Below are 15708 nucleotides of genomic sequence, written 5' to 3'. Positions count from 1 at the left end.
TTGTGTGGCTCGTGGCACAGGCAGTTATTCGGAAAATACTACCTTTGAGGTCCTTGCCCTTAGCTTTTGACCTAAATCTCTGAAATCATTTTTAAGGGCTCTCCACCTACCTCTAACTTTGTCATTGGTTCCGATATGGACCATGACCGCTGGATCGTCTCCAGCCCCTCCCAGTAATCTGTCAATCTGTCAATACTGGCACATGATGATGGGGGGGACTTAATACTGGCACATGATGATGGGGGGGACTTAATACTGGCACATGATGATGGGGGGGACTTAATACTGGCACATGTTGGGGGGGGGGGACTTAATACTGGCACATGATGATGGGGGACTTAATACTGGCACATGATGATGGGGGACTTAAGCCCCCCCATCATCATGTGCCAGTATTAAGTCCCCCATCATCATGTGCCAGTATTAAGTCCCCCCATCATCATGTGCCAGTATTAAGTCCCCCCCATCATCATGTGCCAGTATTAAGTCCCCCCATCATCATGTGCCAGTATTAAGTCCCCCCATCATCATGTGCCAGTATTAAGTCCCCCCATCATCATGTGCCAGTATTAAGTCCCCCCCCATCATCATGTGCCAGTATTAATACTGGAACATGGGGGGCTTAATACTGGCACGTGATGGGGGGCTTATTACTGGCACGTGATGGGGGGCTCATTACTGGCACGTGATGGGGGGCTCATTACTGGCACGTGATGGGGGGCTTATTACTGGCACGTGATGGGGGCTCTTGTTACTGGCACATGATGGGGGCTTATTACTGGCACATTGGGGGGCTCTTGTTACTGGCACGTTATTGAGGGCACTTATTACTGGCACATTATTGGTGGGCACTATAGGGGCATCTACTGAGGCCACAAAGAAGGGGTGTTTTATATGGGGGGCTCTGTACAGTAGCATTTTATACTGGGACACATTATAGTGGGTACTATGGAGAAGGGGAGAGAGGAGTACTATGGAGTCATCTACGGGGGGCACTAAGAAGGGGTATTTTATATCCACAGATGGCATGACACAGATCCCCCCATAACAGTGTCATCCACAGATCCCCCCATAACAGTGTCATCCACAGATCCCCCCCATAGCAGTGTCATCCACAGATCCCCCTCTATATAAAAGTGTCATCCACAGACAGCTGGACTTTTCCTCCCTGTTGCGGTTTTAGGTATTGGGTAAAGTATTGCAGCATTTCTAAGCGTACTTGTGTAAATGTATCGTTGTTATAGCTGCCCCCCCTACTTTTGTCCTGGCCCCCAGTGTGCCCCCCCAAAATTTGATAGATAGAGACGCCACTGACTTGGAGGTATGCTTGGGATCATTGTCCTGTTGAAAGGTCCAACGTCTCCCAAGCCTCAGGTTTGTGATGGACTGCATCACATTTTCATCCAATATCTCCTGGTACTGAAGAGAATTCATGGTACCTTGCACACGCTGAAGCTTCCCTGTACCTGTAGAAGCAAAACAGCCCCAAAGCATGATTGACCCCCCACCATGCTTCACAGTAGGCAAGGTGTTCTTTTCTTCATAGGCCTTGTTCTTCCTCCTCCAAACATAGCGTTGATCCATGGGCCCAAACATTTCTAATTTTGTTTCATCAGTCCACAGAACACTTTTGTGGTTTGTCCACATGACTTTTGGCATACTGCAGTCGACTCTTCTTATTCTTTGGAGACAGCAAGGGGGTGCGCCTGGGAGGTCTGGCATGGAGGCCTTCATTACGCAGTGTGCGCCTTATTGTCTGAGCTGAAACTTCAGTACCCACATCTGACAAATCTTTTTTCAGTGTCTCAGCAGTCACACGGGGACTTTTCTCCACTTTGCGCTTCAGGTAGCGCACAGCAGTCGAAGTCAGCATCTTCTTTCTGCCACGACCAGGTAGCGTTTCAACAGTGCCCTTTGCCTTAAATTTGCGAATGATGCTTCCTATGGTGTCTCTTGGTATGTTTAACATCTTTGCAATCTTCTTATAGCCATTGCCCTTCCTGTGAAGAGAAATCACATCTTCTCTTCCTGGACCATTCTCTTGACTTCACCATGTTTGTAAACACACCAGTAAATGTCTAGAAGGAGCTGAGTATCACAGTCCTTTTACATCTGCCTAATTGGTGCTTATTATGCTTGATTGCTGCTCCTTGACATCCACAGGTGTTTTCAATACCTGATCGAAAACACTTGAATGAACCTCTGTTCTTAAGAGTGGTAGTCTTTAAGGGGTTGAATAATTGTGTCAATGAAGAAATCACAAAAAAAAACATTTAATACTGTATTACAAAAACAATTGATGTAATTTTAGTTGCATTTGGTTCTTTAAAAAGTCCTTGTAAGATTTCATTCTGAACACAATTACAAATGTACACTAAATTCCCTAAAACCCTTTAGAGCTTTGGGGGCTGAATAATTTGGAACACAACTGTAGAATTAATTGTTGCTTCTTCCCAAACCATGTATGGTGCTGGTCAACCTTAAATCTTTGACAGAAGTCAATACTTCTCATGGATGTAGCCCCAGTTACTGAATTTGTAGGTTCACATATTTTTCTGAAAGCAAATATTTGCTTATGAATTAAAGAACCAGGGCCCTCAAGTTAACGCAAAAATTCCGAAGTCTACTGTATGTCTCCACGTATTGTGTAAGCCTGAAAGGAGATTATTTGCTTCTTGTGTTTATCTGGATTAGATCAAATGTCTGCTCTCCTGTCCAGGGATGATACACGGTAAGCTAACTGGGAATTTTACAAGAGGATTACACTCCCTTATTCCATAATGCTGGTTCCGTATGGTGATCACGGGATACACAGAGGACAAGAGACCCTCTTCACATACAGAGAGATCACCCTCTTACTGGAGAAGAAACCCCTAAAAATTCATCACTGACCCTGAGACAGAAGACAGAACTATTGGGTATGACAGGACATGATAAGACAATTCTAATGGATGGACTATTGAATCATCTAATATTATAATATCTAATATTTTTAGATTATACAAACTGTGTAAGATTGAATTGTATGTGGGATATATTGCTTGTATTATTTAGTATGGAGAACATGACCTTATACTGTAATGCTACAGCACTGTGCTTGTTATTGTTATTATAATAATAGAGATTAATAAAAAAAAAAAATAGCAATAAGTAGTTATAGCAATACAAAATATAATAAAAATAATTCTGCTACTAAAAATAGTAATAAAAATAATTTAATTAGGGTTGTCCCGATACCACTTTTTTAGGACCGAGTACAAGTACCGATACTTTTTTTCAAGTAGTCACCGATACCGAATACCGATACTTTTTTTAAATGTCATGTGACCGTTTTGGGGGATCTGTGGATGACGCACTGTCATGTGGGGGATCTGTGGATGGCACTGTTATGGGGGACCTGTGGATGGCACTGTTATGGGGGATCTGTGGATGGCACTGTTATGGGGGATCTGTGGATGGCACTGTTATGGGGATTTGTGGATGGCACTGTTATGGGGGATCTGTGGATGGCGCTGTTATGGGGGATCTGTGGATGGCACTGTTATGGGGGATCTGTGGATGGCACTGTTATGGGGATTTGTGGATGGCACTGTTATGGGGATCTGTGGATGGTACTGCTATGGGGTGGGATATCTGTGGATGGCATTGTTATGGGGTGGGGGGATCTGAGGATGGCATTGTTATTTGGTGGGGGATCTGTGGATGGTGCTGTTATAGGGGATCTGTGGATGGAACTGTTATGGGGAGGATCTGTGGATGACACTGCTATATGTCATCCACAGATCCCCCCTCACACAAAGTATGATGTTTCGACCCCCATGGCTTACAGTTGGGACGGTGTTCTTGGGGTTGTACTCATCCTTCTTCTTCCTCCAAACACAGTGAGTGGATTTCATACCAAAAAGTTATATTTTGGTCTCCTCTGACCACATGACCTTCTCCCATGCCTCCTCTGGATCATCCAAATGGTCATTGGTGAGGTTCGAACAAGCCTGGACGCGTGGTGGCGTGAGTAGGGGGACCTTGCGTGTCCTGCAGGATTTTAATCCATGACAGCGTAGTGTGTTACTAACAGTAATCTTTGAGACTGTGGTCCCAGCTCTCTTCAGGTTATTGACCAGGTCCTCCCGTGTAGTTTTGGGCTGATTCTCAGAATCATCCTTACCCCACAAGGTGAGATCTTGCATGGAGCCCAAGACCGAGGAAGATTGACAGTCGTCTTGCGTTTCTTCCATTTTCTAATAATTGAGCTAAGAGTTGTTACCTTCTCACCAAGCTGCAGGCCTATTGTCCTGTAGCCCATCCCAGTCTTGTGTCCCTGGTGTCCTTAGACAGCTCTTTGGTCTTGGCCATGGTGGAGAGGTTGGAGTGTGTGTGATTGATTGAGTGTGTGAACAGGTGTCTTACAGGCAACGAGTTTAAACGGGTGCAATTAATACAGGTAATGAGTGCAGAGTAGGAGGGCTTCTTAACCCCTTAAGGACACAGCCTTTTTACACCTTAGGACCAGGCCATTTTTTGAAAATCTGACCAGAGTCCCTTTAAGTGCTGATAACTTTAAAACGCTTTGACTTATCCAGGCCGTTCTGAGATTGTTTTTTCGTCACATATTGTACTTCATGACACTGGTAAAATGAAGTCAAAAAAATTATTTTTTTTGCACCAAAAAATACCTAATTTAACAAAAAATTTGGAAAAATTTGCAAATTTCAAAGTTTCAGTTTCTCTACTTCTGTAATACATAGTAATACCCCCAAAAATTGTGATGACTTTACATTCCCCATATGTCTACTTCATGTTAGAATTGATTTGGGAATGATATTTTATTTTTTGGGGATGTTATAAGGCTTAGAAGTTTAGAAGCAAATCTTGAAATTTTTCAGAAATTTACAAAAACTCAATTTTTAGGGACCCGTTCAGGTCTCAAGTCACTTTGCGAGGCTTACATTATAGAAACCACCCAAAAATGACCCCATCTAAGAAACTACACCCCTCAAGGTATTCAAAACTGATTTTGCATACGTTGTTAACCCTTTAGGTGTTGCACAAGAGTTATTGGCAAATGGGGAGGAAATTTGCGAATTTCATTTTTTTGTCTAATTTTTCATTTTAACCCATTTTTTCCACTAACAAATCAAGGGTTAACAGCCAAACAAGACTGTATCTTTATTGCCCTGACTCTGCCGTTTACAGAAACACCCAATATGTGGCCGTAAACTACTGTACGGCCACACAGCGGGGCGTAGAGTGAAAGGTGCGCCGTATGGTTTTTGGAGGGCTGATTTTTATGGACTGGTTTATTTACACCATGTCCCATTTGAAGCCCCCTGATGCACCCCTAGAGGAGAAACTCCCTAAAAGTGACCCCATCTAAGAAACTACACCCCTCAAGCTATTCAAAACTGATTTTACATACATCGTTAACCCTTTAGGTGTTGCACAGGAGTTATTGGCAAATGGCGATGAAATTTGAGAATTTCATTTTTTTGCCTAATTTTCCATTTTAACCCATTTTTTCCACTAACAAAGCAAGGGTTAACAGCCAAACAAGACTGTATCTTTATTGCCCTGACTCTGCTGTTTACAGAAACACCCCATATGTGGCCGTAAACTACTGTACGGGCACACAGCGGGGCGTAGAGTGAAAGGTGCGCCGTTTGGTTTTTGGAGGGCTGATTTTGCTGGACTGTTTTTTTGGCACCATGTCCCATTTGAAGCCCCCCTGATGCACCCCTGGAGTAGAAACTCCATAAAAGTGACCCCATCTAAGAAACTACACCCCTCAAGGTATTCAAAACTGATTTTACAAACTTTGTTAACCCTTTAGTTGTTGCACAAGATTTAATGGAAAATAGAGATACAATTTCAAAATTTCACTTTTTTGGCAGATTTTCCATTTTAATATTTTTTTTCCAGTTACAAAGCAAGGGTTAACAGCCAAACAAAACTCATTATTTATGGCCCTGATTCTGTAGTTTACAGAAACACCCCATATGTGGTCGTAAACTGCTGTACGGGCACACGGCAGGGCGCAGAAGGAAAGGAACGCCATACGGTTTTTGGAAGGCAGATTTTGCTGGACAGTTTTTTTTTACACCATGTCCCATTTGAAGCCCCCCTGATGCACCCCTAGAGTAGAAACTCCAAAAAAGTGACCCCATTTTAGAAACTACGGGATAGGGTGGCAGTTTTGTTGGTACTAGTTTAGGGTACATATGATTTTTGGTTGCTCTATATTACACTTTTTGTGCGGCAAGGTAACAAGAAATAGATTTTTTGGCACGTTTTTATTTTTTGTTATTGACAACATTCATCTGACAGGTTAGATCATGTGGTAATTTTATAGAGCAGGTTGTCACGGACGTGGCGATACCTAATATGTATACTATTTTTTTTATTTATGTAAGTTTTACACAATGATTTCATTTTTAAAACAAAAAAAATGTTTTAGTGTCTCCATAGTCTCAGGGCCATAGTTTTTTCAGTTTTTGGGCGATTATCTTAAGTAGGGTCTCATTTTTTGTGGGATGAAATGACGGTTTGATTGGCATCTATTTTGGGGTGCATATGACTTTTTGATTGCTTGCTATTACACTTTTTGTGACGTAAGATGACAAAAAATGGCTTTTTTTACACCGTTTTTATTTTAATTTTTTTACGGTGGTCATCTGAGGGGTTAGATCATGTGATATTTTTATAGAGCCGGTCGATACGGACGCGGCGATACCTAATATGTATACTTTTTTTTTTATTTATGTAAGTTTTACACAATGATTTCATTTTTGAAACAAAAAAAATCATGTTTTAGTGTTTCCATAGTCTAAGAGCCATAGTTTTTTCAGTTTTTGGGCGATTATCTTGGGTAGGGTATGATTTTTGCGGGATGAGATGACGGTTTGATTGGTACTATTTTGGCGTACATGCGACTTTTTTGATCACTTTTATTACCTTTTTTGGGAAGTAAGGTGGGCAAAATTTCAATTTCATCATAGTTTTTTATTTTTTATTTTTATGGCGTTCACCGTTCGGGTAAAGTAACATAACCGTTTTATAGATCAGGTCGTTACGGACGCGGCGATACCAAACATGTGTAGGGAATTTTATTTTTTTCATTTTTAATCAGTGATAAATGTGTTTTTTGATTTTTACTTTTTTTTTCACTTTTTTTAACTTTTTTTTTGACCCAGACCCACTTGGTTCTTGAAGATCCAGTGGGTCTGATGTCTGTATAATACAGTACAGTACAATATATATTGTTCTGTACTGTATTTTACTTACACTGAACAGATCTATGCTTTCAGCACAGATCTGTTCAGCACCATGGACAGCAGGACGCCTGAGAGGCGTCCTGTTGCCATGGGAACCTTCCCCGTCTGCTCAGAACTGCGCAGACGGGGAAGGGTAAGCACAGGGCTGAGGGGGGCTCTCTGGGGGCTCTCTCCCTCTCCCATCGGGGGGCTGCAAAGGCACAGCAGCCCCCCGATGGGAGAGGGAGGGAGCTCCCTGCGCTGTTAACCTTTTCCATACAGCGGTCCGTACGGACCGCTGTATGGAAAGGGTTAACGGCTGACATCGCATCGCAGATGTCAGCCGTTTATACCAGGGTGCCAGCAATGTGCTGGCACCCTGGTATACCCACTAGAAACCAACGATTATACAAGGGGAGGCGGGCGGGGGATCGCGATCCCGCCTGCCGCACCGCCCGCCTCCCGCACCGCCCGCACTGCCCGCAACCCTCCCCCTGCACCTCCCACCGGGCTAAAATCACTCGGGGGGTGCAGGGGGAGGGATACAGATCTATTTTAGGAATACTAAAGTTTCTGATCCCCGCGGTCAGGGACCGCAGGGATCAGAAACTGCAGAAATCGCAGCAAACCGCAGGTCTGAATTGACCTGCGGTTTGCCGCGATCGCCGACATGGGGGGGTCACGGGACCCCCCCGCGCATTTAGCCTAGGTGCCTGCTCGATGATTTGAGCAGGCACCGGGTTCCGATCACTGCCGGCCGGGCGGCAGTGATCGGAACAACACATGACGTACCGGTACGTCATGTGTCCTTAAGTACCAGGACATCATGACGTACCGGTACGTCATGTGTCCTTAAGAGGTTAAAGAAAAACTAACAGGTCCGTGAGAGCCAGAATTCCTGCTGGTTGGTAGGTGATCAAATACTTATTTCATGCAATAAAATGCAAATTAATTATTTAAAAATCATACAATGAGATTCTCTGGATTATTTTTAGATTCTGTCTCTCACCGTTGAAGTGTACCTACGATACAAATTACAGACCTCTACATTCTTTGTAGGTGGGAAAACTTTCAAAATCACCAGTGTATCAAATACTTATTTTTCCCATTGTAGATGACATGTTTCGAGGTATATAACTTATTCATTGGCTTCATTTTGGGTCACATATAAAATATTGATTACATTTTCTTTCTTTCTATGTATAAAAATTTTAATTTGAAGAAAACTACTGGGTACTGTATGATGGCTGACACTCAGTGCAGTGGCTAGGATCAGAGTTTAACATAGTCTTGCAGGGTGCCGATGAGTTCACATGGTGGACTGGGAACTTAAATTGGCCATGGAAAAAAAAAAAGTGGCCCCATGTTGTAGGTGAGTCCAATTTGACAGAAGGCGGTGCAACACAAGTAGGCATGGCCAATACAAGCCGCAAGTAGGCAGGGACAACAGAAGTAGGAGGGGCCAGCGATACCGTAAGCACTGCAAAATACCGCCCCAGCAAAACCAAATCTCACAGTGCAGTATAAAATACTGCCCTATCACCATACTGAGGACAGTGATACATGGAATTCAGGAGGGCATCTGCAGGTGCTGACCAGGGGCATAAGTGCCTGATGTTTCTAGCATTAACTAATGCACCAGCAGCCACGAGTAGGGCTCGGGTGGCCCCATGGGCATCGGCCCATCAGGAAATTCCCCTGTAGGGTATATGGGCATTTAATTAAGGCTCTTAAGTCTTCCATCCTTGTACACCTATTATCCTTTCCTGAGGCGTAATACTCTACAGTACAGAAGTATTGCAGTGCATTGTATTGGCAAATTGCATGTCCTAACAAAAAGAATAAAATAAAAATTTTAATAAAACATTAAAACATATTAAAGACAATAAAGTAATAAAAACAACCTTTATTCTTCATTATAAAATGCTTTTTTTTAAATCTAAAAATCTTTTAAAAGCAGATTACCAGTGACTGTATTGGTATGCTTGATTGGATGATGGTATGTACTAAAGCCATTACGTTTTACTTGCAGTACCGGGCCTGACCACATGGTGTGCTGTTCTAAGAAATATTTACATGAGTTACTGAGAACGTAAAAGACCTTGATTTGGGCACTTGTAGTAGAATACTCTATAGCACCACCTACTGGGGTTTTTAGTCTGTACAATTACATTTGATTATGTTTTCCTTATGTCAAAGGAGCTTCTTTTCCCACCACTGACTAAAATTCTAAAAAAAATTCTATAATCACTAGAAGTTAGAAATTAGTAGGGGACATGTAGTCCTCCAATTTTCTTTTTGGCCATTAGTGCTGTAACTGTAAATGTATGTATGTATGTATGTATGTATGTATTTATGTAAACTAATCCTTTTACACAGCATAGAAGTAACATACTAAAAAAGTTTCTGATTTTGAATGCACCTTTCTCCGGGTCTGAAGGACAACCCAACTTTGCTTCAGCTTGTCCTATGCATGACCATATGGAGTCCAGTCTTGTTGGCATTTCTTGCCATAGAATTGTAAAGCAGATCAACTGACTATCCTAATGGAAGGGCCGTTATTACATTGAGTGGCACACATATACATATGTTATATTGTGTATTAAAGGGGTTGTCCAAGATTTTAATATTGATGGCATATCCACAGGATAGGTCATCAATATCAGATCGGCGGGGGTCTAACTCTTGGAACCTCTTGCCAATTAGTTATTTTAAGAGACCACAACCATGGAATATTACATTCATCGGTCATGTGGCCTAGGTGCCGCTCAGCCCTATTCAATTGTGGTGAACTGGGGAATGGAGTGGATTGACCTCTGAAGAGTTGGCAGTAGACTGGTGGTCAGAAGATATGACTGCGGCCTGAGAACAGGGTGGAGGGTTGTCGGGTGGGCTTTTGTGAGTCTCTGAAGGAGAACTGTTCAGCTGCTTAGCTGAGGGAGTCCTGGACGGTTGTCAGAGGAGCAGACAGGGAGCCACACAATAATCCCAAATTACACGTTGGCCAAATAACACCTTCATACAGTTGCCCAATTAGAGTAATGCTGCGGCTAGCAGCAAACATTGAAAAAATAATATACTACACACTGCCTAAGTGGCCCCATCAAATAACATCTAAATAATTACCACCATACATTGCTCAAATGATACCAACATAGCACTTCCAGACCATTTGTGGTGCTCCCTTTAGCAGGTGCCCCCAGGTTGCACACCCTGAAAACTGGCCCTGCCTAAATGTCTGATAGGTGCGGCCCATTAGAAAACTGGAGCCCTCCGACCTCCATTCTGCCAAGTGGGGTTGGTGCCTACTGCTAGATCCAGATAGAGAGTATAAGAAATGATGACCTGGCTCATGAATGTGGCTTTGGCTATGGAAATATCTGATATGGACTATTTTGTGAATATGGCATACATGTTTAAGGTCAGAACTCCTTTAAGACTGTCTCTCTACCCAATCTAGAGAGAAAGTCGATGGATCTTGCAGTCAATGCATGGGCCAGCCTTACTGATGACCATTGATATACCTGTCCCCCTTCATAATCTCTAATGGCACGATATGGCTATAGGTGGACCTTCTAAAGGACATCAAGTCTCAAGTGGTAACCGCTTTGACCAGGGGCGTTGCTAGGTTAAAACATTCAGGGCCTGGGCCCCTGATGTTTTGTCCCAGGCTCCGAATGTCCTGCCTGTCTGCCAGATACAACTGTATTGCCGTCCTCAGGACTGCAATACAATTGAATCTAATGCACTGGAAATGCTAAAGGACCTGTGGTGACATCAGAGATCATGTGACCAGTAAAACAAGCAGTGGTTCAGAAGGACCTGCGATGATGTCACCATCATGTGACCAGTGCTGGAGAGGATGGCAGTTAAGAGGAGAAGTCCTCAGAGAAGAAGCTGTGGTGATGTCTGCTACATAAGGAGAGGTAAATGAAGGGAAAAGCAGAGCAATGCTGGGAGTTGTGGTTTTTTAAATGGGACTGTATGTTAGGGCTGAAGGGATGCTATTTACATGGAACTGTGTGCTAGAGGTGGCTGGGGAGGGGGTGATGTTATTTACATGGGACTGTATGTTGGAGGGGGCTGGGGGAGTGATGTTATTTACATGGGACTGTATGTTGATGGTGGCTGTGGGAGGGAGTGATGTTATTTACATGGGACTGAATGTTGGAGGGGGCTGGGGCAGGGTGATGTTATTTACATGGGATTGTATGTTGAAGGCGGTTGTGGGAGGGGATTATGTTATTTACATGGGACTGTATGTTGGAGACGGCTGTGGGAGGGAGTGATGTTATTTACATGGGACTGTATGTTGATGGCAGCTATGGGAGGGAGTGATGTTATTTACATGGGACTGAATGTTACAGGGGTCTGAGGGATAGAGTGATGTTATTTACATGGTACTGAATGTTGAGGGGGCGATGTTATTTACATGGGACTGTATGTTAAAGGCGGCTGTGGGAGGGGATGATGTTATTTACATGGAACTGTATGTTGGAGGTGGATGTGGGAGGGTGTGATGTTGTTTACATGGGACTGAATGTTACAGGGGTCTGAGGGAGGGAGTGATGTTATTTACATGGGACTGAAAGTTGAGGGGCAATGTTATTTACATGGCACTGTATGTTGAAGGTGGCTGGTGGGGCGGAATGATGTTATTTACATGGGACTGAATGTTGAGGAGGTGATGTTTACATGGGACTGTATGTTGAAGGCAGCTGGGGAGGAGGTGTTGTTATTTACATGGGGCTATATTTGAGAGAGGGCTGTAGATAGAGAGAGATATTAATTACATGGGACTGTATATTGGAGGGGGCTGGAGAGATGGTGTGATGTTATTTACATGGGACTGTATGGCGGAGGGAGGGAAATAGTCTTATTTACATGGGACTGAATGTTGGAGGGGCTGAAGGAAGGGGAGTGATGTTATTTACATAAGACTATATTTTAAAGGGGGCAGGAGAGATGATGTGATGTTATTTACAAGGACTGTATGGTTGTGAGAGGAATATAACTACAGGGGGCACTGGAAATCCAGGGGACATTAGGCGTTCTTATTACTACTGAGGGCTCTATAGGAGGAACTTATAGATCTGCATTATTTCTACTAAGAGCACTATGGGGGCCTTATTACTACCGAGGGGTCTGTAGAGAGCATTATTACCACTGGGGGAACAATAGGGGGGTCTTATTTCTACTGGAGACTCTGTAAGGGCATTATTAATACTGGAGGGCTCTTCTACTAATGGGGGCACTCTTAGGGAGCGCTATGGGGCAGTATTACTAATGGGGGCATTCTAGAAGGGAATTACTATTGGTGGGACTATGAGGAGCACTATTACTATGGGGTAGATTATCTGTATGGCACTCATTTTTCTTCAGGATAGTATTTGGGGGTATTAGGGAGCACAGCGAGCAGCAGGATAACAGCGTTGGGACTCCAGGTTGGGGGATGATGATAGAAAAGTGAGGACGCTGAGATGTCTGTGTGTCACACTCTGCAGAGACGAGGTGGCTTTGTACGGACCATATGGAGAAGATGATGACAGAGAAGATCTACATCGGATGAGACGTCACCTGGAGGTCCTGGATGTGAGAGGTATGTGCTGCTGTATAGCAAGTATAGCAAAATGCGGTGTATGGTGGGAGGGGGGTTCTACTTAGAGAACTGGGCCATATTCATTGGGGCTTGGGCCCCGAATCTTTTGAGACCCTAACAACGCCCCTGGCTTTGACGATCAATAAGGACAATGTGCAGACCTAGAAATCAATGGAGGATATTAACAGTAAACTTCTACAACTTTGACATTACCATCTTGCCATTTCCAATGTCTATTTTCTGATCTTGTCGAAAATGGATTTAATCTCAGGACTTTTATTGAACCTTTGTATGGATAAAGTGGTCCTCCAGAGAGCGCAACCAGGCAGATCTATCTAGTCGAACAAATATGGGTTCTTGTCAAATGTACTCTCCCATTGTTACGTCTTCGAAGATCAGCCTTAGATAAAGAGCACTTAAAATTAATTGAAACTAGCAAAAAGCCCCTTCGAGGGGACAAAAGTTTATGTTCCTTTTGAAATTCAACGAGTTTTGCTTTTAAATGGCGATTGACATTAATGTGTATACGGCTTTTGTGCTGCAGATTGACCCTGGATGATGGTCTCATCTTAGTATTCATAAAAAATTAACTCAAAAAGCCCTTTTTAAAGTCACCTACGTTTAGAGGGTGCTCCATGTTCCTCACTATGCCCTAAACTAGTGGAAAATCAAGCAGGGCCAATTCAATTGTGTCACATCATGGACTTCAATGTGATTCATTAACATTCTCAATACTGGTTTAATTTGGACTCTTTTTAAGAGACCCATTATTTCATACATGTATTGAGCTCTCGATTGACTCATGTAATTGTTGGAGATTCTTAGAATACAATTTGCCACTACAGCCGTCCTAGAACTTTCGCAAAAATATGAAATACCTGGCCAGAAGCATAAGGAACATCTTGTGATACTATGTGTTATCAAATCATTGGAAATAGGGTCAAAATCAAAGGAAATATCCAACCACAAAGCCTCTTTTTGTCTTATGGCCTGTCAATCAGACAAGTTGGGAGTGTGACCACTGGGATCCTAAACCTTGTCAAGAACAATAGGCACTTAGTTGCCCTTCTAGGCTGGAGAACAGAACAAGCACTTCCCCTGTCCTTAGGCTTTCGGACAAAAAAAATAGAATAAAAGTGATTAGACACAATATATGGCCAAAAGTATGTTCACCCCTGACCATCACACCTATATGAGCTTTTGGACATCCCATTCCAAAACCATGGACGTTAATATAGAGGTGGACCCCTATCTGGGAAGACTTTCACCCAAATTTTGGAGTGTGTCGGTGAGAATTTGTTCCCATCCAGCCAAAAGATCATTTGTGAGTGTGTGTAGCTGGCCAGCTAAGACCTGTCCTAGGTTACTAATATAGCTTGTAGACCTGCCAATAACCTTAATACAGTTCCTATGTTTGTATGGTAAAGACAAAAGCAGAGTTATTTACAGTGACTTCATGTTTGGATGTCATATAACTGTTATATATATTGTGTTCACAGAAGCAGAAAAGATAATATGCCTTTAAGATTCATTATATGGATGTGAGGTAAGCTCAATGACACAGCAGAAACAACAGAAAGCATAGAGTTAAACTGTTGTTGCTGGGCAGGAGTCTTGACCAATCACAGCCAGCCTCACACACAGCAGAAGTTTTGACCTATCACAGCCAGCCTGTATGGGAAATCCCCCTAGCAGTAGCTGCTAGAATCATTACACCAGAGGAGAGAAGCTGAACATACATTCACTCCACTAACAGCTTTGTTTTATGGAAGCAGAGAGGCCAAAATAGTTCCACCAATTGCAAACTACAAAGTTCGCAATTGTAACCATTCAAATTCCATATTGCAATTAAAATTGCATATAACCATACCAGATCATACTCAACCAATCTGCAAATAGTTACTGCTAACTGCATACTGCAAATTGCGACCAAATTCAGCAAGTAGAACTATTAGTTAGACCTCAGATATACCTCTCAGAGAGATCATAAAGTGCTTAAATAACTTAAAGTGAGAGTACAGATACTGAAGAGAGAAATATATCCACCATTTTATGTTGAATAACAAGATTGAACAGTTGAACCACCATCTTATGCATACCGCCATTTTGTGATATATTTTCAACACGTGTTTTGTACATGGACTATCTGCTGCGAAGGCGGCAGTGTTATATGAAGAAAAGTTGAAGTTAATAAAGAAGTTATTTCAAGCATTTGGTGGGCTCTTTAAACCTACTGTTTCCATAGAACGGCGCTAGAGGAATTACAGAGTAATAGACAGTCTGGTTAGACTAAAAGTCAGAGATATCAGAATTCTCCTAATGCCACAGCACAAAAGGCACTTCACAGTGATGCGCCTGCCACAGGGTGTGCTGATAAATTTCTGTCTGGTGTCGTCAATAAACGGCCACAAAAGGGCTATTAGGTGAGCAAGAGCTTTTCTTCTTACTCCTTTTTTTAAAAAGACTCCCTATATGTGACAGAGAGGAAGTATGCTCTGTGATTCCTGGGGAGAAGTGTATAAAATGCACAGAAGTCCACGTTACCTCTCCCCCTGGGATCACTTACAGTAGTTACACATGGAGAGGATCTAAATCTCTCTCTGCTGCCTGTCAGCACATCCCAACTGCCCTCCCTTCCATGCTGGCTGAGAACCTAGGGGCTGCTTTAACCTGCTGTATCTCAGGCTGTGTAGCAGCTAGAGACATGTGCAAGGTATTGTTTTAAAGCATGCAGCCATATTTTGAATCTAAAGCCACTATCTATGGTTGTATGATGGCTAGCTATATATATATAGAAAAACAGGAGAAAAATAAAAAAACAGCGCCTCATGTGCGGTATCGTCTGGGTGAGTATACAAATAA

This window comes from Bufo bufo, chromosome 4 (assembly GCF_905171765.1).
Source record: "Bufo bufo chromosome 4, aBufBuf1.1, whole genome shotgun sequence".
NCBI classification, from domain to species: domain Eukaryota; kingdom Metazoa; phylum Chordata; class Amphibia; order Anura; family Bufonidae; genus Bufo; species Bufo bufo.
Note: the sequence above shows the minus strand (reverse complement) of the source record.